General features: G+C 38.1%; 1 pseudogene; it reads left to right on the plus strand.

Moving 5' to 3' along the window:
- The window catches only part of LOC122218338, a 40,509-nt pseudogene extending 17,009 nt beyond the window's left edge, over positions 1 to 23,500 (plus strand).
- The last annotated feature ends 2,623 nt before the right edge of the window (positions 23,501 to 26,123 follow it).

A 26,123-nucleotide genomic window follows, 5' to 3' on the forward strand; every position in this document is an offset into this window, starting at 1 on the left:
TGTGAGTTCAAGCCCCATATTGGGTGTAGAGATTACTTAAAAATAAAACCTTAAGGCAAATAAACAACAACAACAAAAAAGAAACAAGACTTGGAAGAGGTGAAGGAATTAGCCATGTGGGTGTCTTGGGGAAACACATTCCGGGCAGAGGTGAAAGCCTCTAAGGTGGAAACTTGCCTGGCTTGTTTAAGGGACAGCAGGAGAGAACAGTGTGGAGCAGACAGGATAATGAGTGATGAGCTCAGCTAGTTATTATGTCCGAGGAAAACTGGAAGCCATTACAGGGTTTTGGGCAGAGAAGCAGCATGATGTAATTTACATTTTTGTCTAACGTTTTATTCTGAATGAACTTCACTCTTACAAAAGTTACAAAAAGTAGTACAGAGAGTCTCTGTATACCCTTTACCCAACTTCCTTCAATGTTAATACATTATGTAGCCACAGTGTAATTACTGAAACAAGGAAATTGATATTGATGCAATACTTACTCTACAGACATTATTTAAATTTTCCCAATATTAGAACTAATGCCCCCTTTCTAGATCCTTTTCTACACTCTCATACTACTGCATTTATTTGTTACCAGTTTTGAAGACTACTAGCTATTTATTTTATAGGATGGGTCTCAAATTTCGTCTGATGTTTTGCCATGATCAAATTGACGTGTAATTTTTGCAAGACTAATGCAGAAGTGATGTACCCTTCTGGGTGGATCATGCCAGGGTGTACATGATGTTGATAGGCTTCATTACAGTGATGATCACTTGATTAAGGTGGTACCTGCCAGATTTCTGTGATATGAAGTTACAATTGTCAGTTTTTAAACCGCCAGTATATTGTGGGGAGATCCTTTGAGAATATGTTTCTTGTATTATTTTCACCAACTAGATTTATATATATATATATATATATATATATATAACACCCAGTGCTCATCCCAACAAGTGCCCTCCTCAATGCCCATTGCTGATTTTCCCCTCTCCCCTGCCCCCCACCTCCATTAACCTTCAGTTTGTTCTCTGTATTTAAGAGTCTCTTATGGGTTTGCCTCCCTCTCTGTTTGAAACTATTTTTTACCTTTCCCTTCCCCCATGGTCTTCTGTTAAGTTTCTCAAGTTCCTCATATGAGTGAAAACATGATTATCTTTCTCTGACTGACTTATTTCACTCAGCATGATACCCTCCAGTTCCATCTATGTTGTTGCAAATGGTAGGATTTCATTCTTTCTCATTGCCAAGTAGTATTCCATTGTATGTATAAACCACTTCTTTATCCATTCATCAGTTGTTGGACATTTGGACTCTTTCTATGATTTGGCTACTGTTGAAAGCACTGCTATAAAACATTGGGGTACATGTGCCCCTATGAATCAGCACTCCTGTATCCTTTGGATAAATTCCTAGTAGTCACTAGGAATTTAGACCCACTACTATGACCTAGTAGTGGGTCATAGGGTAGCTCTATTTTTAATTTTTTGAGGAACCTCCACACTGTTTGCCAGAGTGGCTGCACCAGTATTTCTCATTTGTCCCAGATTTGTCCCAGCTACAAGTTAGTTTTGGTGTCCTTTGACATGCCCCATTATTTTTCAACCATTTTCTTAATGTACTGGCACTGTAAGATAGAATATAAGGATATAGGGATATCGGGTATGAAGATATTTCAGTAACTTAAGTGAGATGAGGTGGCTTGGTCCATGGAAGTAACAAAAAAAGTAAAGACAAGGGGTTGGATTCTATATATTTTTGGATGATGTAACCAAAAGATTTACTGCTGGAAAGGAGATGGGGTATGATCAAAAGAGAGGGATCGGAGATGGTTATAATTTGGCAATGACACAGGAAGGCGGTAGAGCAGGTTTTGGGGAAAGTGTTAGGAGTTTAGGTTTGAGTATGCTGTGTTTGAGATGTACTGAAAACATCCAAATGGGGATTGTATTGGTCTGTTCAGGTTGCTGGAACAAAGTGCCACAGACTAGCTGACTTAAGCGATAGAAATGTATTTCTCATAGTTCTAGAGGCTTAACAGCCATGATCGAGATGTTGGCAATTATGATTTCTGCTGAGGAAAATGGCCTGCAGATGGTTGTCTTGAGCTGTATCCAACTGGCCTTTCCTTCTGTGATTTTGATGAAGAGAGAGCAATCTCTCTGGTGTCTCTTCTTATAAGGACAGTAATCCTGTTGGATCAAGGCCCCACCCTTGTGACTTCATTTAACCTTAATTACTTCTTTAGTGGCCTCATCTCCAACTACAGTCAAGCTGAGGGTTAGGGCTTCAATGCATCAGCTCTGGGGTGGACACAGACATTCAGTCCATTACAGGAATTTTGAGTAGGCAGTGGAAAAAATAAGTTTTGGATTTGGAAGAGATGCTTGAACTGAAGATCTAAATGATACTTTTGGGAGGTATCTGCATGTAGATGAGAGTTTTGACTATCAGACTGATGAGACCATCAAAGCAGGGAATGCAGATAGAGAAGATGGAGGACCAAAGACTGAGTCTTGAGTTTTTAGAATGAAATTGAGAGAGAAATCTGAGATCAAGTAAAAAGGCAGATCTTTTGAAGAACTTCAGTGTGGAAGAAAACAAAGATATGTGGCACTATCCAGAAGAAAGAATGGCATCAATTTTTTTACTTTAAAGATGGAGCATCAGTAGAATATAAGCTGATAGAAATAATCCAGTAGCAAGAGGAAATTGATAATATAGCAAAGGGAGGAAGGAATCACTGGACAGATACCCTTGGATAGGTTAAAGGGAACGGGTTGTAGTCTACAGGTCAAATAAGTACTGTTAGAAAAGAGAAAGAATCATTTATCTAAGGGAAAAGTTGGGATGGAAGAGTGAACGAAAATGCTGGTTGGAGGGTCGATATGATTGTGAGAGTCTGAGAGGGTTTTTTTTTTTCCAGATTATTTGAATAGTGTAGGAAACAAGATCATCTGCTGAGAATGAAGAAAGGGAGCAAGGGCTGGAGGTTTGAGGTGGAGCGGAGAAGATGGGAGATAGTCATCTAAGTAAGTGGAGTATAAATGGACTGAATAAAGTATAACATGATTCCCAGAAAGCATTATGAGATTGATTGTTTCATGCTCATGAATATAAAACAAGGAAGACGCGTCAATCTGATTGTGGGTTTTTCTTCATCTAAATTTACTCACCTAAGTTCAGGGGGGAGAGAAGGGAGAGAGTTGGATTTACCCTGTATGTGGTTTTGTCATAAGAAAACAAGAAGAAAGAGATCATTGAAGTCATATGCAGAGATGTGATTATAATCATTGATCATGGAATCTCAATGGGGTAAAGAAAGAAGTAGGATGCAGGGGGTGTTTGAAAGTAAAAGTTGGAGGTGATAATGGATTGTCATTTCTGTGAGGACAAAAGATTGTTTGAAATGGGTGCTACAGGAAGTGAGCAAACAAGATCAAAGGTGGTGGTCAAAGAATGGGAATCTTGAAATGGAGACTATGAAGAAAATGTTGTTATTACTAGTGACAAAGTCTAGTGATGACCATAAGCAGTGATTGCAAATTCATAAGTTTTGTGTCCATATGTGTGTTTTAATATACTCTGTGGAAAGAAAGGATAGTTCTGTATTACCATGTTAGGGAATATTTGAACTATGTAGAACTCCTAGAATTTTCAGAAGGTAAGTAGAAAAAGAAAAAAAAATAGTACATGATTTTATCTCATCTCTATTAAAGCCCGGTTTTGATGACTAGTGATGATTTGTAAGAGTTTAATGTCGTAAAGAGATCCGTGGCTGATGAAAGCAGTTCTAAATCTATAAAAAGGTAGAGTTTTGAAAATTGTCTTAATTTCAACAAACTTTGACACACACACACACACAATTTTTTTTTCTAAGTTCTGAAATGTGTGGTCACTGTGCAGATCACTGACCATCTGGAACCTACTCAATTCATAGACATTTTCAATCTGGTTTCTAGGCAGTTCTCCTAGAAATGAAGCAGTACCTCCATGAATACGAAATGTTTATGAATAAACTGGAACCGTGGCTTTCCTGCTATTCTTCTGCCCTTTGCGAGTCAAATGCAAAATCCAATATCACAGACCACAGATTTTTATAGGATCAAGACATGACCTGGAATTATTTGCATTGCACTTAAGTAGCTGCACTCTGATCTAGAAAATCATTGTTTGTTCAGATCAATGGGTTTCCATTATTTCTTGCTTGGTTTAACTGGCTGAAGTTCACATTTAACTACAACTCATTCGTTAGAAAGATGTGGATTTTTAATGTACATTTTAATAATTTTTTGGTGCCCCTGAAATATGTTTATAGTGATCATATTCAGACCAGAGAACGAAGCCTAAGATAAAATTTGATTGAATTACTTCCTATCTCGTGTTCATGGCATTTCATTTTTTAAGAACATTATCTACCTACTTACTTACCCACCTATCTACTTATTTATTTATATTCCTCTGAATCTATAATAATGCAGAACTTTGAAAACTGTCTTATCTCAACTAACCACACTACAGAAAAGAATTAAGGCAGCCTATGGCAGTCTGTACTTGTTATACAAACTTATTTGCCCTTTTTTGGACGCAAAATCCACTAACAGTGGTTCTTTTCCACTTAGGTTCCGACAGCCTTCTCTGCGACATAACTGTACTTCTAGATATAATACTTTGCTTCCTGAGGCTTTCACGGGAGGTTCTGGGTCCATGGCTTCAACTCTCTTTCTGGTCCAGATTCAGTACCAGCCAGGTTAAGCTTGGCAACAATGCTCCTCAGGTAAAGGTGACATAGCATTTGTATTCATTTACGCCTTCAGATGATCTGCGAGACTGAATATAATTATGTACTGGAGTGTGAAATCCAGGTAAGTCAAAGTGATGCAGGAATTTAGTATAACATTAAGATCTGGCTGGGATGTTTCTTTGCTTTTACTTATTTTGAGCAGGTATTTAATTTTCAGGGTCTTCTCCAATCCTAAAGACCAGAGGATAGAAAGTCTTTCATTATACTTGGAAACTTTGAATGCTTCTCCTTGATCATGGTTGTAATGCCTTTGCCACTTTTGACCAAATTTCTGGTTCTGGTCTCGAAAAGTAGATGGAAATGACAGGGCAGAATATTATATATAACATTATATATATATATATTATATACATATAATTATTTATATATATTATATATTATATATTTATAATATATATATTATATATAACATATGTATATGATATACATATAATACATATTATATACATATGTATTATATACGTATATATAGAATATGTATATGAAATAATATATATATATATTTTTTTAATTTAGTATTTTTTCTTTTGAGAAGAATTAGTGTTTGCTATCTACTTGGTGTGATTTCAGAATTCTCAGATCTCTGAAATACTTTCTGCACTAACTCCTTGTTGTCTGATACGTTTCCATTAACTTTCTTCTTCATTGATTTAAAGCTTTATTCACGGTTAAAAATACAAATGTCTGTATTTCATGTAAGTAATCATCTCAAGCAAGTGTGACAAGCTCTGCGGGTCACTGCCCTCCGCATGGGTTTTGAAGGAGAGCTAACAGAAAAGCTAACAAAATTTATTTTGAGAGAGACTGAGAGAATATGAGTGGGGGAGGGGCAGAGAAAGAGAGGGAGAGAGAGAATCCCAGCAGGTTCTACACTGTCAGCGCTGAGCCCTAGGCGGTGCTCGATCTCACAACCGTGAGACCACGACCCGAGCCAAAATCAAGAGTCAGATGCTTAACTGATCAAGCCCCCCAGGCGCCCCTCGTGTTCTTCTTAGCAAACTTCCTCCTCAACTTACTGGTCATATTCAAGCCTGGTTTCTCCTTCCTTCCTTGTTTCCTCCTGCCTTCCCTCTCTTCTTCCTCCCTTTTCACTTTTGCTTTTCCTGGCTCTTTTCCTGTTGATCTGTTTTTTCATTTATAAATTTCAGAAAAATCTCCAGTATATATCTCAGTTTTGATGATTCTGTTTAATATTTATTTATTTATTTTATTTCGAGACATGGTAGTCTCCTTTAATTAGCAGATCCACTTTTTTCCCCCTCTTACATCTCATGAAAAATTTCTTTAATATAGAAATGTACTGTTTTCCTCTCTTCCATTTATAGGACAGAATACAAGGTTTCCCCAGAATGAAGACCAATTGATTTTCTTTTGCTAGATCATCATTATCTGTCTGAGGTATCTATTAACTCTCTCCTCAGGGATTCACCATCTATGTGTTTATTCTCTGTGTTCTTTTGGCCTCTGAGTGGGTATTTGGCCTCACGTGTTCTGTTTTGTGCGATTTCAAATTTATTTATTATTTCTGTAATAGTATTGCTTTGATCCCCAGTTTATCTTTTTAGCTTTGTAATCTCATTCTTCACTTTATTCTGTTGTCTTATCCTTTCATCTTGAATGTCTTGTTTCATTGATTTCATGTTGTTCGTGAGTTCTTCTAAAGTACAAATGACTTATTGTGGAGATTTTTTTCCTCTTGTTCTTTGGGTAGAGTTTAACTCAGTAACTGATTCTTTTTGCTGTTCCTCCTCCGTCTCTCTCTCTCTCTCTCTCTCTCTCTCTCTCTCTCTCCTTTCATTTCACTGAACTTTTCCTCCTTATTTTGTTTGGAATTTTAAATAAGAATTACATGTTTCTTATTATAAGAAAACATTCTGGAAAGGTATAAAGAAGAATTTTTTCTTTGCTCTGCACTCCCCCACCATGATCTCCTGAGGTTACTGTTGCTAATAGTTATATGTATATATCCATAGTTTTCTTTCTGCTATTAATATAAACATATGAATATGCTTTTTTATTTGTTTCAAAAATCGCATCCTACTCCATACGCTCTTTGAGATTTGCTTTTTAAAAATTTGCTTTTGTTTTAAAGATTTTATTTTTAATAATCTCGACACCCAAGGTAGGGTTTGAACTCAAAACCTTGAGATCAAGAGTCACATGCTCCACCGACTGAGCCAGCCAGTCACTCCAAAAATTTGCTTTTTTTAAGCTTAATAATCCCCAGTAAATCTCTTCCCCAAGCACTGATCTAACTCATTTTTAAACAGAGCTGCCTGATAGTCTGTTATATGGATGTGCTAAATCTTATTCAATTATACCACTACCAGGAGCGTTTTCTTTTTTGTTACTGTAAACAATACTTCAGAAGATACTAAAGTGCTACATTTGTGTATACTAATGCATTTATATTTGTTGAATTGATTCCAAAAGGGGAATTACTGGGGCAGAAGGTATGTGCATTCAGTTATTGATAGACACTGTTGGATTACTTTCCGGAATGCTCCTCAAAGTTCATACTTGCTTTAGCATTGCATGTGAGTGGCTATTTTAGATATCAAAAAAACCAAAAATCATTCTCATGTGTATGAAGTCTTATTTTCAAATTGCTACATTTATTCTCAAATTACCCTGAGTTAATAATTAAATTACTTTAGTTATTATTTTGCTACTACATAAGTTCTGTGTTTTTTCTTTTTCTTTTTTTTTCTTTTCTGGAATTGATTTTATTTTGGTTGATATTGGGCTTTGCTTCCCTTTCATTTTCAGACATTTTTGAACAATTATTCAAAACAGTCTTTTGAGCACTTTTTGTGCCCCAGGCACTGTTCTAGGCACTGTGGATACTGTCAGAAACAAAGCTGACAACTGTGCCCCACGGAGCTTTCATCCTGGAGTGTGAAAAATATATGAGTAGACAAAAAATAAATATAATAAGTTGACATACCACTCAGCTGTGGGATATTCATATGGTAGAGAGTGACTAGGTGGTCAGGGAAAACCCATCTAAGGAACCTGGGGCTTTAAAGAAAAAAACAGTAACTATCCATGCGAAGGTCTGGGAGAAGAGTATTTCAGGGAGAGGGAGAGCAATTATCAGGGTTTTGAGGTTGGGGCAGTCTTCAGTAATCTCTAATGAGCCCAGACTGGAGTGTTTACAGCAGAGTGAGAGAAAAGGAGGCATACATGAGAAGAAGTAAGGAAAACCGGCAGGGGCAATGGCACCTGTGATCTCCTCGCCGTGGTAAAGGGTTTGAATTTCATTGTGAGTGACGAAGGAGTCCTTTGGGTGGATTCTGGGAGGGATCTAACTTTTGATTTACGTTCTGAAAAGGTCACTCTGGGTTCTCAGTGGAGAATGCATTGTAGGAAATCACAATACATCTGAATGCTTTGTAGGAAACCCAGGGCAGGGGTGGAGGTAGGATAGCTAAAAGGCTTTTGTGGACATTCCCAGTTAAAAGATGGTATTGGCTAGGACTTCACGGTGTCAGTGAAGCAAGGAAAAGTGGACTAGTTCGAGGTAGGTTTAGGAGTAGAAATTGACAGAACTTGCGTATGGACTGAGGGGGAAAAGAAGCATCAACCGTGACTCCTAGGTTTTGGCCTGAGCAATTCAGTGGCCTGGTGTGCCATCTACCAAGATAAGGAGAGAGCAGCAAAGAAGCTCCTGGGTGGGTCGGTCGGTTAAGCGCCCGACTCTTGATTTCGGCTCGGGTCACAATCTCAAGGTTGGCGAGATTGAGCCCACTCTTGGGCTCTATGCTGACAGTGTGGGGCCTGCTTGGGATTCTCTCTCTCCCCTCCCTCCCACATCCTTCCCCGACTCATGCATGTGCATGTGTGTACTTTCTCTCTCTCTCTCTCTCTCTCTCTCTCTCTCTCTCTGTCAAAAATAAATAAATAATACACTTTAAAATTGTCAAGAATTGTCATTTAAAAAAAATAATAGAGCAGAAAAGAGATTTGAGGGATGGTAGATTAAGAGTTCTTTGCTTTTTGAGATTTAAAAACAGTAAGAAATTGGTATTGTGGTATAGATTTCAGAGGTACCAGCAAATACCAGAGGTACTTGAAATGATGGAATTAATTTTCATACATATCAAAGAATAACTTAATAGAAAACTTGACAAGTGAGATCTGGGTACGTGAATGGGGCTAGTCGGATCTAAGGCTTTTTGTAAGGACAGTAGAATGGGAGCTGGTTTTAATTATGGAGCCCAAAAGCCCATACGCTGAGGACCTCACTCTTGAGTATCAGCACTTACATTAGCTGTCCTAGTTCTCTGTGGGTAATTCACTCGAGTATTGTATTGTTACTACCAAAGACCTTTTATTTTTCTCTAGAGTCTGCATGTGCAACAGATCTAAGTCGAAGTGGGTTAAAAATCCCATATAGAGGGACACCTGGGTGGCTCAGTTAATTAAGTTTTGACTCTTGATATTGGCACATATCATGATCTCACAGTTTGTGAAATCAAGACCCATGGTAGGCTTTGTGCTGACAGCACGAAGCCTGCTTGGGATTCTCTCTCTCCCTCTTTCTCTTCCCCTCTCTGCTCTCTTTCTCTCTCTCTCAAAATAAACTGTAAAAAAAAAAATTTTAAACTACAATATAGAGACTTTAAAAAAATTTTTTTTAATGTTCATTTATTATTGAGAGACAGAGAGCCACAAAGTGTGAGTACGGGAGGGGTAGAGAGAGGGGGGAGACACAGAAGCAGGCTCCAGGCTCTGAGCTGTCAGCACAGAGCCTGATGCAGGGTTTGAACTCACAAACTGCGAGATCATGACCTGAGCCAAAGTTGGAAGCCCAACCAACTGAGCCACCCAGGTGCCCCACTCAATATAAGGACTTTTAACCCATTTCCTCATGCTCAGTTTCTTACTGCCATGCTCTTTCAGACCATACAGATTTCCAGATCGTTCTGAGATTCTTGATGAGCAGGCTGATGCTTTCCATTGCAGGACCCTTTGCTTCCTTCTCTCTCACACTGTATGCTTTCATTCTCATAGACCAACTTACCCCATTCATGACTGCCTCCCACCTTTTCTCTTATTGTTGATGGATTACAGCTTTGTGATGCTCTTATTGTTATTTTCTTTTTTTTTAAACTTATTTCTTTGAGAGAGAAAGAAAGACTGGGGGAGTGGGAGAGACAGACAGACAGAGAATCCTAAGCAGGCTCTGCACCATCAGCACAGAGCTTGATGTGGGGCCTGAACACACAGAGTGTGAGATCATGACCTGAGCTGAAACTAAGAGCTGGATGCTCAACTGACTGAGACACCCAGGCACCCCACGTATTATTATTTTCTATTTTTTTTTAATTTTCTGTCTTAATTTTTTTTAACATTTATTTATTTATTGACAGAGACAGAGCATGTGCAGGGGAAGGGCAGAGAGAGAGGGGATCATAGAATCTGAAGCAGAGTCAAGGCTCTGAGCTGAGCAGAGTCCGATGTGGGACTCGAACTCACAGGTGGTGAGATCATGACCTGAGCTGAAGTCAGATGCTTAACCGACTGAGCCACCCAGGCACACTCTTGTTGTTATTTTCAAGATCACAAAAGGAAGAGAGAAACACAGGTATGTAGTCTGCCATCTTGAAATGGGAAACTTTACTTATTTTAAAACATTCATTCATTCATTCATTCATTTTTGAGAAATAGAGATTGAGAGAGAAAGAGAATCCCAAGCAGGTTCCATACTGTCAGTGTGGAGCCCGACACAGGGCTTGAACTCATGAACTGTTAGATCAAGAGTCAGACATTTAAGTGACTGAACCACCCAAGTGCCCCAAACTTTAATTTTTATGTAGACAGAAATGTTTCTCCTTTACAAAGTTGTTTCTTCCTCTTTCTAAAACACATTATATTCATCTTTATTTTTTGTCGTATTTTTTTATAGTTGTCATCACATTTTGGGCTCCATCGCCCAACATGGGGCTTGAACTCATGACCCTGAGATCAAGACCTGAGATGAGGTCAGGAGTTGCATACTTAACCAACTGACCCAGCCAGTTGCCCTAGTTGTCATCCTATTTTATCCAATTGTATTGGCATTTATTGTGGGCAGTATAGACCTTCCATGTAATATTTATCAATGCTGTCAAACTCTTTCCCCATCTTACCTGAGACATGTTAGTCTTATTCTCTTGAATGATGTACTTGATTTTTGTTCTCCTTTCTGTGTAAAGTAAATATTCTTTGATCCTGCAAATTTTCACTTCATTTAGAGACTATGATCACCAAATATAAAGTTCTGAAGGCAGCGTTCCTTTTTTATCCATCTTTGCGTGCCCAAAGGATCTATTCCAAGACTGAAGCATAGGAATTCGAGAAAGGCTTGATGAAACGAAAGCTGAAAGGGGACATTTCTGTTATTCACTTCTATTAACTATACTTGTTTATTCATTCATTCAGCAAACATTTATGACAAATCCCTGTGTTTCAAGCTTTGAGCATTGCTATACACTGGGAATCCAGAGCTGAACAAGGCTGCCATGCCTTCTAGAAATCCATGAATGTTAACACTCATCATCTCTTTTGTTTAGCTACCTTGTTTAGTGAATGTTTTTTTCTCCCCAATAGATGATTGATGGTGAAAGCTATTTTATATATTTCTTTGGAACTCATTCCCTTCCCACAGCAAAAACTACATGAGTACTTCATTAAAGCTCCATGGTTCCTCTTGGTCTGTGTTTTGCTGACATCAGACACCTTAATCTGCTTACCCTGGGACAGAATGTTCTTTCCATGGCTCTTTCTTAAAACCACATTTATGGCATGGTACCTGGGTGGCTCAGTCGGTTAAGTGTCCAACTCTTGGTTTCAGCTCAGGTCATGATCTCATGTGGTTCATGGGATTGAGTCCTGTATTTGGCCCTGTGCTAACAGTATGCAGCCTGCTTGGAATTCTCTCTCTCTCTCTCTCTCTCTCTCTCTCTCTCTCTCTCTCTCTCAAAATAAATAAATAAACTTAAAAAATCACATTTAGGGGCACCTGGGTGGCTTGGTCAGTTAAGCGTCTGACTTCAGCTCAGGTCATGATCTCACACTCCGTGGGTTCGAGCCCCGCGTCAGGCTCTGTGCTGACAGCTCAGAGCCTGGAGCCTGTTTCAGATTCTGTGTCTCCCTCTCTCTCTGCCCCTCCCCTGTTCATGCTCTGTCTCTCTCCATCTCAAAAATAAATAAACGTTAAAAAAAAAAAATTAAAAAAAAAATCACATTTATGGCCCTCTTTATTTATATGCTTCCTCAACATTTTTAAAATAGTGTTCAAAAACATTATCCAATTAAATATCATAGTAGGGCTGGTGTAGGCTGTATTCGGTAGTGTCTAGAATAGGACTGTTCACTTGGACAGTGTTGAGGTGGAACAAGACAAGTTCAAGGTTTAAGGAAGTGGTAGTCAGAGATGGCAGAAATGAAGGTTTGGGTTTGGGAGTAATCTTTCAGCATTTTTGAGAAGCTCTTTCCATTTCCTTGAGCACAGAAGACCGAGACAAGAAAACATAGGGTGAGTGACAGAAAGTAGGTAGGTCGTCTTCTCTTTGTTGGCACTTGGCTGTGCGCTAGATTTTTGTCTTTCTTCTCCAGTGAGATTCATAGAAGATCTATTTGTTATCTCATTGTTTTTGGTCTTTTTCTTCCTGCTGAGAATTTGGGTGTGTCATGTCTTAAGTTTTCATGTATGTATTTTTAATTTTAAAAGTAGGTAGTGGTAAGGTTGGCTACAGGTCTTGGGGTAGTTATATAGATTATTTCACTATGGTGTATATTTCTGATATATATGTATCTATATAAATATATATATATATAATATATGTAAACACACACATAAAAATATATGTAAATATACATATAAAATATATGTAAAACACAGTATAGCACACAACAATGAACAGAATCCTTCCTATCTATTAATTTAGGTGGAGCTCAATTTTAAGCCTGCCACAAAGTTTTCTTTATCTAGAAGTTGTCTCGTTTATCTATAACTTAGCTGGCAATCCAAGGCAGTTTACAATATAATCTGTTTAAATATTAGGAGTGATATATATATATATATGTATATATACACATACATACACATACATACATATATATACATATATATGTATATGTATACATATGTGTATACATATGTGTATATATATGTATATATATATGTATATAAATTTTTAATGTTTATTTTTTGAGAGAAAGAGTGTGAGTGGGAGAGGGGCAGAGATAGAGGGAGACACAGAATCCGAAGCAGGCTCCAGGCTCCGAGCTGTCAGCACAGAGCCTGACATGGGGCTCAAACTCAGAACTGTGAGATCATGACCCGAGCTGAATTTGGACGCTTAACCAACTGAGCCACCCAGTCTCACCTAAAAGTAATATGAATAATAATAGGCCTCACGTATTGAGTATTCATATATGCCAGGCACAGTGGCAGGCAAACCCAGATATAAAATCCCAGTAGAGGGGTACCTGGGTGATTTATTTGGTTGAGTGTCCAACTCTCGATTTCGACTTAGGTCATGATCTCTTGGTTCATGGGCTCAAGCCCCACATTGGGCTCTGCACAGACAGCATGGACCCTGCTTGGGATTCTTTCTCCCTCTCTCTCTGCCCCTGCCCAACTTGCGCTGTCTCTCTCTCAAAATAAATATATAAACATTTAAAATCCTAGTAGACAAGAACAATGTATTTGAGGTCACTGTATCCCCATTATATAATGGTGTCTGCATAATAAGAACATAGAACAAAATGATCAGATTATTGGTTGAATTTGTAGATACTTTCAAGTTTCCCATCTTTAACTTAGATCAAGAATTTTAGAAATATTATATGATTAGCTGCCTAAAGTGTTTGAAGATACATATAATATTTGATTTTACTTATTAGATACACAGAACTTTAGTATGATTAAGATGAAGTGTATTCTTGTCATAGAATATTAGTAATTGATAAGGTTTATTGATTACTTATTATATGCCAGATGCTGTTGTAATAATTTTAAAGGAATAATTTTTTTAATCTTCAAGATAAGTATCCTTATTACCATAGTCAGAGAGGAAGAATCCCTCCAGTGCTATGCAGCCTGTCAACAAAAATAACAACATTTTGATTTTGTGCTTGTATAATTCATTTATTTTTTTTCCAATGTATAGTATTTGCTGTTTTGTTTTGATAATGTAATGTATGTCAGACTGTACTTTTACAAAAAACGAAAGGAAACTATGTGGGAAAAAATATATTCTCGATAGTGTATGATACCTTTGTGAGGACAGCCGTTGATTGAAAAGCTGTATCCATTTAACTACTGATAGGTGGCTAGTCTGGAATAAAAGGATACTCAAGTTCTACAGATACCTGCAATTGATTGGTGGCCTCATTCGCATTCAGATAAGTAGCACGAAAACACAGTTCCCAGAAAAATCATGAAATAATCCAAATGCCAGTATGGTAAATTTTACGAAAATGAAATAATTATTACATCCGATCCAAGAATGAAAGAAAGCTTACTCATGGATGAGATTTTATGTTAAGCTCCAGTACAAATCTATTGATCCAGAATATTAACACCTGCTTCTGCTTATTGAAAAACCCTCTTCCTCTTCTAATCATTTCCTCATTTGTATAGTGGTTAATCAGATATGAGAAAGTCAAGATACCTAGGATTTTGGAGTTTATTCAAATATACTGATAACTCCAGGCATATCTATGTCTCTTAGCTTCAAAATAAATTATTAGTTAATGATCACCATATCTTGGAGTTGGGATCAAAATATTATTCTCACTTTGTAGGTTGCTATAGGCACAGACCAGATAAGTGCCTTATCAAAGATTGTTGGCAAGCCAAGGGGCAGATAGGGAATTAGATTGTCAAACTCTGGATGCTTCATCTTGGGTTCAGTGCAGACCCTGTGGGCAACTGAGGAAGCAAAGGTGTAGCTGAGAATCAGTGCTACCTGGGTCTGCTTGTGGCTCTCACTGTGAATTTCCATGTGTTTGGGTGGAGTTAAGAACCCAGGAGCCCATAAAGTAACCTTCAGATAATAACACAACAATCCATGTTTTTCAAGTTCATATATTACTTTGAGTTGGCAGCCTGAGCTCCCAAGTTCACTGCCGAGGGCCAGTACTGTGCTGAGAATTACCATGAAAATATTCATCATACCAGAAAATAGATAAAGAAAATAAAACGACCGTTTTCTTTCCCATTAAACTTGTAACTCTGTTTACTATAGAAAAGTGCAATGCTTAGTAAAAAAAAGTCTATGATTCTGCTGTATATTCTTGCAAAACGAAACTGTATTAGGTACACAAAAGGTATTAATCAGCTGAGTGAAATTCTACAAAACTGGCCAGACAGAGTGATATAAAATGAAAGATTAGAGGCTCAGTTACAGTTCCAACATGTTTATGGTTTTATACTGAAAACAAAAAGCACTACTGAGTAGGTTGGCTTATTGAAAACTCAGCTTCTGGAGTTTCACAGTTTTGGAAGAAAGTTATTAAAACATAAATTGCCTGGTATTTTCTTGACATAGACAACATGGAAAATTTGATTTATGAAGATTGTCAGTTGCAATAAAGCAGATCAGAACATAGTCATTTTACCTAATAAGTGATGTGATGTTATAATTCTTACCACAATTTCAAACATTACCAAAACATACAGAAAGAAGCTTCAAAACCAGAAAGAAGACACTAGAGCTAACCTAAATAAACTCACCCAAAAGGAAGAAAGTGAGAGGTTATTAAAAACACAATTTGTTTTTCATTTATTAGAGAAAATTCAGAAAATTTTGAGGAAAATAAAAACTTACATATCTTAAACCAGAGTAAGCATTTGTTGTATTTTCTTCAATATTTTTCTATTTGCACACATTATTTATTAAAACAAAATCATTCAGCACACCTATTTTGTAGTTATTTCATATATTAATATATTATAATGATTTCCTAATTTTTCACTATTTTTTTAATGTATGGTTTAAAAACCTTAGCTCTTAGTCCATCACTTATGCTACCATAATCCATTTAACTAGTTTTGTGTTGCTGGTCATTTGGATGTTTTCATTTTTTACCTATTATAAATAGTGCCATGATAAACATGTGTATACTGATATTTTATATATATATTTGATTATTTTCTTAGGAGGCATTTTTTAAAGTGACTTTGTTATTGATTTCTGAACTTTTGAGTCATCCTTTAAACTTTTGATGAATACTTTGAGAATCTGATGTTTAAATTTTTCATATTCAAAAGTAAAATTGAGATATATTTGAATTGTTGCATATCTGATAATAAGGTGTTTATTTAATCTTCAAAGAGAAGAAATATTTTATGTATTTATATATTGGTTTATAATTTTTACCACCTAAAACTCTATAGATGTTGTCCCATTATTTCCTGGTATTTGATATGGAGAAGTCTGAGGTTAGTCTGAATTTTTTCTTTTGGAGGCAAACTTTTCTGTCTAGTCAAGAACTAAGTTTATGTTATTTTCTTCACCCTTGAAATTATAAATTTCAACAGAATCACTTCAAGTTTTCATCCTTGTTAATGTTGTCTATAGTCACTGAGACTTTTCATCTGTAGACTCAAGACTTTCTTTTATTTGGGAATACACAGTCCTATTATAACCCAGATTTATTGTTTTAGTTAAAAGGGTTCCTTTCTCATGGACACAAATTATGTTGCACACCATTTTTCCATCAACTACATCCACTTTTTCTTCTCTCGTGATTTTAATCTCCCTTCATTTCTCATATTTTAGAGGCAGCTGTTCAAATTTGTTCTACACATTACTATTCACTTTTCAGCGGTGTTGGCTTTGTTCTTTAGTGAATATAAAATTGAGTGATTCTAATCTCATGAAGATATTAATTTTGCCATTTTGCTTTTAATTTATTTCCTTTTCATTTCAACTTACCTCCTAGCCAGATTCTCTTTCACACCAGTATGTTGTCTTCTCCTCTCAAAGGTTTATCCTTTGAATTTCTTTGTGGACAGACAACACTGTTTCTAAAATTGTATGGCTTGTAGTGTCCTTTAAAAGAAGCCATTCATGAAGCCATGTTCTTTCATGTTACAGAAAAATGTTCTAATCTCCACCCTTCCTCGGCATTTTAAATTCATTCCCTGAACAGGAATCCAGCCTAGTTGTGCCTGGGAAGCAGGGATGTTATGTCAGTTAGAATTGCTTTAGTCTGAAGTAGGAGAAAGAGCCATAGTGGCTTAATCAGATGGAATCTTTTACTGTCACATGACCAGAAGTCTAGAGCTAGGAAGTCCAGAGCCAACCCAGTGGGTCAAGGAAGTGTCTGAGAACCAAGGCCTCTCCTGAACAATGTCGTTTATTCTTATGGTTGCAAAGTGGCTGTACCAGATCTAGGCATGTATGTATGTATATATATCATATACACCCATTACCAATATATTAAAATACATAATGGGTATATAATATATATTTCATGGTTTTATATATGCATATACACATACAATATGTATATGTATATGTATTTATAATGGGTATCTCGAAGAGGAAAAGGACAAAGAGAAAAAGGTGGGTGTCCAATTTTTTTATTGTTGTTGTTAGAAAAATAGCATATTTGTGAAAGCTCCACTCAGGACACTTCTGTTTCTGTTTCATTGCTAAGAACTGTGTCTCTGGTCACATGGTCACCAGTAGTTGCAATGGAGTTTGAGGACAGAAGTATGTTTAGCTGGTACAAACCATCACATTTTATTCTTTTTTTTTTTTTTTCCATCACATTTTATTCTTAAAAAAATTTTTTAGGGGCACCTGGGTGGCTCAGTCGGTTAAGCGTCCGACTTTGGCTCAGGTCATGATCTCGCGGTCCGTGAGTTCGAGCCCCGCGTCGGGCTCTGTACTGACAGCTCAGAGCCTGGAGCCTGCTTCAGATCCTGTGTCTCCCTCTCTCTCTCTCCGACTCTCCCCTGTTCATGCTCTGTCTCTTTCTGTCTCAAAAATAAATAAACATTAAAAAAATTAAAAATAAAAACATTTTTTAAATGTATATTTATTTTTGAGAGAGAAAGGAAAACAGAAAATCTTTAGTGGGTTCCATGCTGTCAGAGCAAACCCCAACATGGGGCTCCAACCCACAAGCTGTGAGATCATGACCTGAGCCAAAGTTGGATGCTCAACTGACTGGGCCACCCAGACACCCCAAAACCATCATTTAAAAAAAACAGGGATAAAAACCAATATTCACAGGTGTAAAAGGTCTTTGCTGTTTTGTATTAGTGGTAATACATGTTAAAAGAGAGCTACAGGGGCATCTGGGTGGCTCAGTCGGTTAAGCCTCCGACTTCGGGTCAGGTCATGATCTCTTAGTTCTTGGGTTCAAGCACAGCATCGGGCTCTGTGCTGACAGCGCGGAGTCTAGAGCCCGTTTCAGATTCTGTGTCTCCCGCTCTATCTGCCCCACCCTGCTCGTGCTGTGTCTCTTTCTCAAAAATAAACATTAAAAAAATTAAAGAGAGCTACAAATGAGGAACTGTCCCTGGCCGCATGAGAAAACAAGTCCCAATGAAGACGAGCAATCTTAGCACTTCTTCTCTAAAGCAAGGACATGACCCTGGATGGTGATTCTTGTCGCAGCATCTTAAGACTTACTACTAGAAGAAATTATTTCCAGATTTTGCAAGTAGGATGTTAGTTTTTGGTTAGTGTGTTTTTTCTTCACAAATGTTTAGATTAGTGGTCTCTGAAGTTAAAAAAAAAAAAATCCCTAGGTAGATGTGAAAGTAATATTAGTTGATTAACTTCTGTGTGGGAAGTACTAAGATATATACAAAGGTGAAATCGATTGATAATGAAAGCCTTTTTTTAAATTATCAAGTAGAACACGTGATTTAGGAATGTAAATAATTCTAGACTAAAACTCTCCGAGGGCATTGCATATGGCTTGGCCAAAGTTTTTCTCCTGAATTTGTTTATTGCCTCACTGATAGAAGTAAATAATCGATAAGAGTTTGCTAAATTAGCAATACGGAATCACCTACTATAGATAAATTCAGTTATAAGATATGTATATTGTGCTCTGGATCACAGAATGGAAACAGATCTCAGACCAGGTGGATTTGGTGACCTTGAGCTGGGCCCTCCAAGGCGAGTAGGACTTGTACAGAAGGGAAGATACTAAATGACAAGAAATAGAGAGAACTGAGGACTAGCATGAACAGGCATGGTGATCAGTGAAGGAAGCAATGTGAACATACAGAAGGCAGATCCCATCCACATCCTAGGCGTTCTTGACCTGGTCTTTATTCTTTGGACAATATGCAGCTTTTGAAGTACTGAGAGACCGTAACAGGGATATGTAGGTCGAAGTGGAGAAGGAAACACTGGGGACAGGAAAATGAATCTGGATCTTCTACCTGGTCTCAATGACTCCAGGAATGAGGGTTCACATAGGGTGATAAGATTATATATTAAGAAAATTTAAATGAGGAAATTTAATTTAAAATAAATAAAATAAAATTTAGTTGGGAAAACTGTAATCCTTATGATATAACACTCTCTTCATTTTCTAGGCATAGTTTGCTTTCATTCAGCCATATATTTATTTGTATGTAAAACAATGGAATAAGCACTATGAACAGCAAACCACACTGTTCTCCCCAACCACCTGGTACTTCTTCTTCCCAAATGGTTTCTGTGGCAACCATTTCCTTATTTCCTTTTTCCATGGTTCTCCTGCATTTATGTGCATGTCTCAAAAAGCCTGTTTTTTTCTGGTTTGTTTTTTAGTAGTTTTTAACTTTCTAGAAAGGTATTATGTATGTATTATTTTGGGACTGATGTCTCTCACTTAATTATTTTACTAAGACCCTTGAAATACATTAAAATGCAATTTCCTTTTGCATTTTTAATTATTTTTCTTTTCGTTGTGATGAACTTGATAATGACCCAGTGGTATTTTAATTCATTCATTCATTTGCCAAGTTTAGTTTGTTGCCACTAGGACAAATTCATGAGAAGGCTGAGTCCACACTTAGTTTCATCTGTCATAGCCATACAAGAGTTAAAACTGTTAAATTCAACCTTAACTTAATTGAAATGGCTTTGCTATCATCCAGTAAATATCAGTTATAAAATATAAACATAGCTTTTTTGGCTATGCACGGTAGGACATTGCTTCAGATGCACCATAGTGAGATAATTTTAGCAAAATATCATACATTTCATGAATTTGTAGTTATCATCCCCCTAATCTGAATATGCATTAAGTATGTGCTAAAGTAGTGAATATTAGATGTGCCAGTTACAGATACATATAAAGGTGATAACTCTGGGTGATGCTTAATCTCTCAGATCAAGCAAAGCTGAGTAGAGAAATTTTGTCATATTTGACTATTCAAACATTTTTTTGATATTACCCTAGAAAAAAGTTCTGAACCACATGGATTTTTTTTTAGTTATTCACCATCTCTGGGAAAAATTTGGGACTTGATTAAACAGAAAAAGTGTAATTGCCTAATTTCACAAGAATGTACACAATTTGACATGCATTTTTCTGAATCTAAGTCACATCAGAAGGATATTTTTCCAGATATGTGTGTCTTTTCTGGATTATGACTTTCCCTGTACCTAATAATATTCCGGAATTAGGGGGACCAGCTTATCCCAGTTTGCCTGGGCTTTCCAGTTTTAACACTGAAAGTCCTGCCTCCCAGTAAGGGCCATGCCCATAAATGCTTTGTCAGGCACCTAGAATCATGAAGAGTTAGGTCACGTCATGTATCACTAACACACACTCTTCCAGTGATGGATTTCAGATATATTAGATTCTCATTTACATTTTAATACAACATTTGTACTATTTCAAGTTAATATTTTGTAGTATGTATGAAAACCCTAAAATATAAATATTTAAAAGCTATCCTTTTAACTAATTTGAATTATAGAATATTTATAAATTCATTTTATTTCTTTTAAGTGTATATAGTCATTTGAACTAGAATTTCTCATTATACTTTAATGAAGAAATGAGAACGATCTATAACTAGTATTTCAGTTGTTTGTATGCATTGCATGAAAATAATTTGTTTTAGCAATACTTAGATTTAAAGAGCTTCCTGTTCTAATTTTCTTTCTCTAAAAGGGCTTAGGAAAACTTATTCTGAGAGGAAATAGAGTGTCGTACCTTCAAGCATGTCTTCTGAAATCAAAACCTCGGAGCAAAAAGCCTGACTCTTCCATATACTAAACTATGCGATTTGGGCAAGCTGCTTAAGCTTATGAAGACAGTGTCTTTATCTTCACATGGTCTAATAATCAGTGCCATTTAGGCTCTCCAGCCACTGTTCTTTGGCCACTGCCCTTTCCTTCTCCTCCCCTGGGTCCCTAGCCCTGCTGACTGCTCACAGCCCTCCTGTGGCTGCTGTGTGTTGTCAGCACCCCACACTGTGACACACGTCCCCGTTGCACTTGCCCTGGGCTCCTGGGTCCCTGGGTCTTCTAGGCGGGTCCTATTAGTTCCCAACATGATGTCAATTACATGGCTATGGGACTACCAGAAAAAAAAGAAAGTAGTGGCACACCTTGAGAAGTTAGATACAGGATGGGCTAATTTGGGCAATCCTTGCCATTTCACCATGATTTTCAATCAAGGCTTTGAGATTGTGTTGAATGACTACAAGTGGTTTGCCTTTTTTAAGTACGAAGAAGAGGGCAGCAAGGTAACCAGTAGTCGTAGACTCTGGCTCTGGAGTTCTTTCTTGTCCAGCAAGATAGTGGATGCAGAATTGACATGTGAGAGAGCGTAATGTCTGGGAGGAGACAAGAGCCCCAAGTAAGGGTCCTTGCTCCATTTTTATTAGGATCAGAAGGTTTACGAGAGTGATGGGTGTGAGGAAAAGGGGGTTTTGAAGATATGCAGCGTTAGGGGTTTAGGTCAATACCAAACAAAGTCCTGGTGCCTGGCAGATGGTTGTTTAAGGCAGGCATGAGGCGCCAGGTCTGTTTACCTTATCTTGCCTAGGGGACAAGAAAGACAGAGCATGCTACCTCAGGGTCAACAAGGCACCTTTCTTTTGCTAATTAGCTCTGTTCTGGGCAACTTGGCCCTGCTGTGGTCTATAGCCCTGTTCACCTGTTTACCTATTTTGGTCCTTTCTTCCTTTGAAAGCAGCTTTCTGCTATCGTACTAAGTTGGGGGGCGTTTCCACCCTGAATACTTAATCTTGTCTACCTAATTTTGGATGCTTTCATCCTGAGGCTTCCTGTTCCTATATGCCTTGTTAACCCATGGGTGCGAGCTCAGGGAATTCCTTAGCTTATCCTCCACAACGAGTTACCACCGCAGAGACCATGCCTGGATGGGTGCATGATGTGCCAAGCTGGAAGTAGGCTCATTTCCTCGGAACTAAAGTGGGAACTACCTCTGAGAAGGTGAACATGAACACAGCACACCCTGAGAGTCTCCAGGGAAACTACTCTAATACCCTCTACAAATATAACCATGGTTTTGTGAAAGTGATCCATGCCATTCAGAAGTCTTAAAAAAATTTTTTTTAATGTTTATTTATTTTTTTGAGACAGAGAGACAGAGCCTGAGCGGGGAGGGGCAGAGAGAGAGGCAGACATAGGATCTGGGCTTCAGGCTCTTAGCTGTCAGCACAGCTGACTCATGGGCTTGAAGCCACAAACCATGAGATCATGACCTGCATCGAAGTTGGTCGCTTAACCGACTGAGCCACCCAGGTGCCCCCAGAAGTCTTGGACGGCAACCACATACATGGAACATGAGACGCTTACCCTAGGAGAGAGGATTAGGAGAGGCAGTAGCCACAGCCGGAGAATCCCACGACTGACTGTTGAAATACACGAAATGATTTTACATTTGCCAGCATCTTGGGACTGGAGAAATGTTTGTGGTACCAATTTTGTTCCTCCTGTTCGAAGCCAAGCATCTTGTGGAAGCTGCTACTCATTTGCTTCCGTGGGTATGCTGGAAGCAGGGATCCATACACTAACCAACAATACTCAGACCCCAATCTTGAGTCCCCAGAGGTTGTCTCTTGCAGCCAGCACGCTCAAGGCTGTGAAGGTGGGCCGTACCTCATCACAGGAAAATATGCCCACGATTTTGGGCTGATAGAAGAGCCACACTTCCCTTACACAGGCACTGATTCTCCATGCAAACCAAAGGAGGACTTGCTTCCATTACTACTCCTCTTAGTACCACTATGTGGCAGGCTTCTACCGGGGCTGCAATGAGCTGGCCTGTCGTGGCCCCATGGCAGTTGCTTTTGAAATCTATGATCTCTTCCTCCACTGGCACAGGGGGATCTATCTACTACACTGGTCTGAGAGACCCTTTTTTTGTTTTGTTTTTTGACAGACCCTTTCAACCCCTTTGAGCCGACTAATCATGCTGTTTTGCCCGTGGGCCATGGCACCGACAGCCTCTGGGGTGGATTGCTAGATTGTTAAAAATAGCTGGGGCACTAGCGGGAGCGAAGATGGTTATTTTGGGATCCGCAGAGGAACCGATGAGGGTGCAATTGAAAGCACAGCAGTGGCAGCCACCCCAGTTCCCAAATTGGAGGGTGCACATCCCAGCATCTCATCCCGACCGCCATCAATCACGAAAGGGCAGACTGGAGACTCTCACAGCAGCAATTTCAGAACATTACAAATAGATTCCTATGAAGATTTCTGCCTTCAACGTTAAAACTGCCTTCGATTTGGGTACACCTCCCCCTTGACCACCGGCCTGCTTTCCAGCTATGCAGTACCAAAATGCAGGATTTTGTTAGTCATTTGTAATTCGCACGTGCTATAGTTTTAAAAGCCTTTTTGAGAAACACAGCCTTATTTTTACGTTGCGAAAAATCACAAGAAAATATGCAAGGTCTGTTAAATTTTTAAAAAGTTAAAAGATTTTTAAAACATTTTATTTCCTTGGAGACTGAGAGAGAGCATGAGTGGGGAAGGGACAGAGAGAGAGGCAGAGAGAGAATCCCAAGCAGACCCTGCACTGTCAGCACGGAGGCTGATGTGAAGCCCAACCTCATGAGCAGTGAGATCATGACCTGAGCTGAAATCAAAAGTCAGATGTTTAACGGACTGAGCCACCCAGTTCCAAAGGTTTTCTGTAAAAAAAAAAATAATAATAATGAATACCATTTGGACACTTTTTTATAAAGACTAAATGAAATAATGTAAGGTAGTCATGGATAGTGTCTCATACTTTGAAGTTTGAAGATTTTTGCTGAAGTAGCTACAAGGTAAGTTGAGCCCGGATTTGTGCTCTGGCAACATCTGTTCTGTTTATTTATTTATTTTTTTTTCTGTAATGGGAATCAATATTTTAAAATTAATTTTTGGTGTGTGTGTCTGTGTACTTGATGGCCTCATCACTGGGGAACTCCAAAACATATTTGATGAAGGAATTCTAACATCTCTGGCCAATTGCCCTTTTAATTGAGTACCCAGGTAGCAAATGGGACAGCTAACCTGAGGTAGATTATTTCTCCTATAACTCATTGTCCTCAGTCAGATTTTTCTCAGGGGATGGGGCTAGAGTGAGTAAATTGACTATGTTTGCTCATGTTCATTCTCTTATTGTAGATATGTCTTCCTGAAGTAAATGTTGAGTTTTTAATTGGTTTCAGAATGATTTAATCAGTGTTTATGCTCTGGTCATAAAGAACACTCTGTGATAGGCTTGCCATCTGTTCAAGATAAAAATGAAATCCCCTCTGAAGAAGTGGGCAGTTGATAGAAAGATTTTAATGAATGTTTAATGTTATTGTATCTATGTGAGGGGCTTATGGTGACAGTAACATAAATGTGTAAGCCTAAGGGCTCAATCTTAGTGTTTCAGCTTCTATTAAGTCTCTGTTGGAGAATTGTGTTTCGAATCTCTGAAGTTGTATACTGAAGTGATAGAGGGTAGATTTAATGCAGTAAAATGTTTGCTCCAGTCAAGTTCTGGTTTGCAGAATCAGAGTGAGTGAGTCTCAGAACCAGAGTGAGTGAGTGATCTGCTCACTCCTGCCTGGTCACTGCCTTCCAGTAGAATGAGTCTGTTCATTCCGAAGTGGTTTTCTCCTTCAGGAACCAATCTTTCTTTGAAATGTATGGATTTTAGGAAACACTTTCATCTGCTTGGGATCTAAACCATGTTTAGATCTTACTACTCTAATGTACAGTAGGTTTTTGTTGTTGTTGTTGCCGATATACATCCTAACAATATTTCTTTCATGTTTGAATGACCTTGCTTCTCCTTCCAGGTATTTTGTTTCTAAAACATGGACCCATTATAGCATCGTGCACGTCTTCTCAGATCATTGGTGTCTCTTCAAATTGAAGCCCACGGTCCTAGCAAACTCAGTAAGAGGTCTAGCCAGGGAACAATTTTCTCATTTAAGGTTGTCACTGCATATCATTTAGTTTCCACTTGGATTTGTGATTGAAGTTGCTACAAGGGTATTATACAAGAAAAAGGAAGAGGAAAGCTTTTCCCAAAATGTGATATCATGAAGTATATAAACTTGACCTGCAATGTGAAAATTTAGTGTATTTTCTTCCATATAAAATGCTATTTGGCACAGTATATGTTTCCCAGTGTCATATTGCTATAGAATAGTGGCCTCTTTGCCAGAAGCTATCTGTCAGTGTTCTCAATATCTGCAGGTGGTAAGTATGCTTCAGAATTCAGAGAAGGAGAACGGTGTGCTCGCAGGGATTTGTGAAAGTGCTTGACAAAAAATATGACCTTATTTTGGACTACTTGTGCATAATGAAGACATTTGCTAGATTTCTTGCTGCCAGGGACAGTTTAATCCATCCTAATTAGTGATGGTGGTTATCATTACAATTTAGACAGCAAAAATTTTCTGGCATATATTTTATGTTGTAATTATTATATTTTCATTTAAGTCAATGTAATTTACGTACAAAAGAAAGTAAAGAATCTGGTACCTACCAGGAGAAATTGTGCTGGTGCATGTACATACTTATGACAATGGCCTTGAGAATTGAAGACAAGTCCACTAGGGTATACAAATTAGGGTACTTTTGGCTGTGGATGATAACATATCATACTACATGCGGTTTTTGGTAGTAGAGACTTATATTTTCACATGAAAAGAAGTTCAGACACAGATAGTTCCAGGGTTGATTTAATGCTCAGTAGCATCAGGGCTCTTCATATTCCTTTTTTTCCAGGGAAGAAATTCTGTCCCAGACGGGCCTGGCAGGCTTTCCTTCATACCTCACTGCTGAAACCGGGATAAGGTGACTATAGCCAAGCCCTTCGCTGACGGGGGTCCAGGAGGGGCAGGGAAAAC

This window comes from Panthera leo, chromosome B1 (assembly GCF_018350215.1).
Source record: "Panthera leo isolate Ple1 chromosome B1, P.leo_Ple1_pat1.1, whole genome shotgun sequence".
Taxonomy (NCBI): Eukaryota; Metazoa; Chordata; class Mammalia; order Carnivora; family Felidae; genus Panthera; species Panthera leo.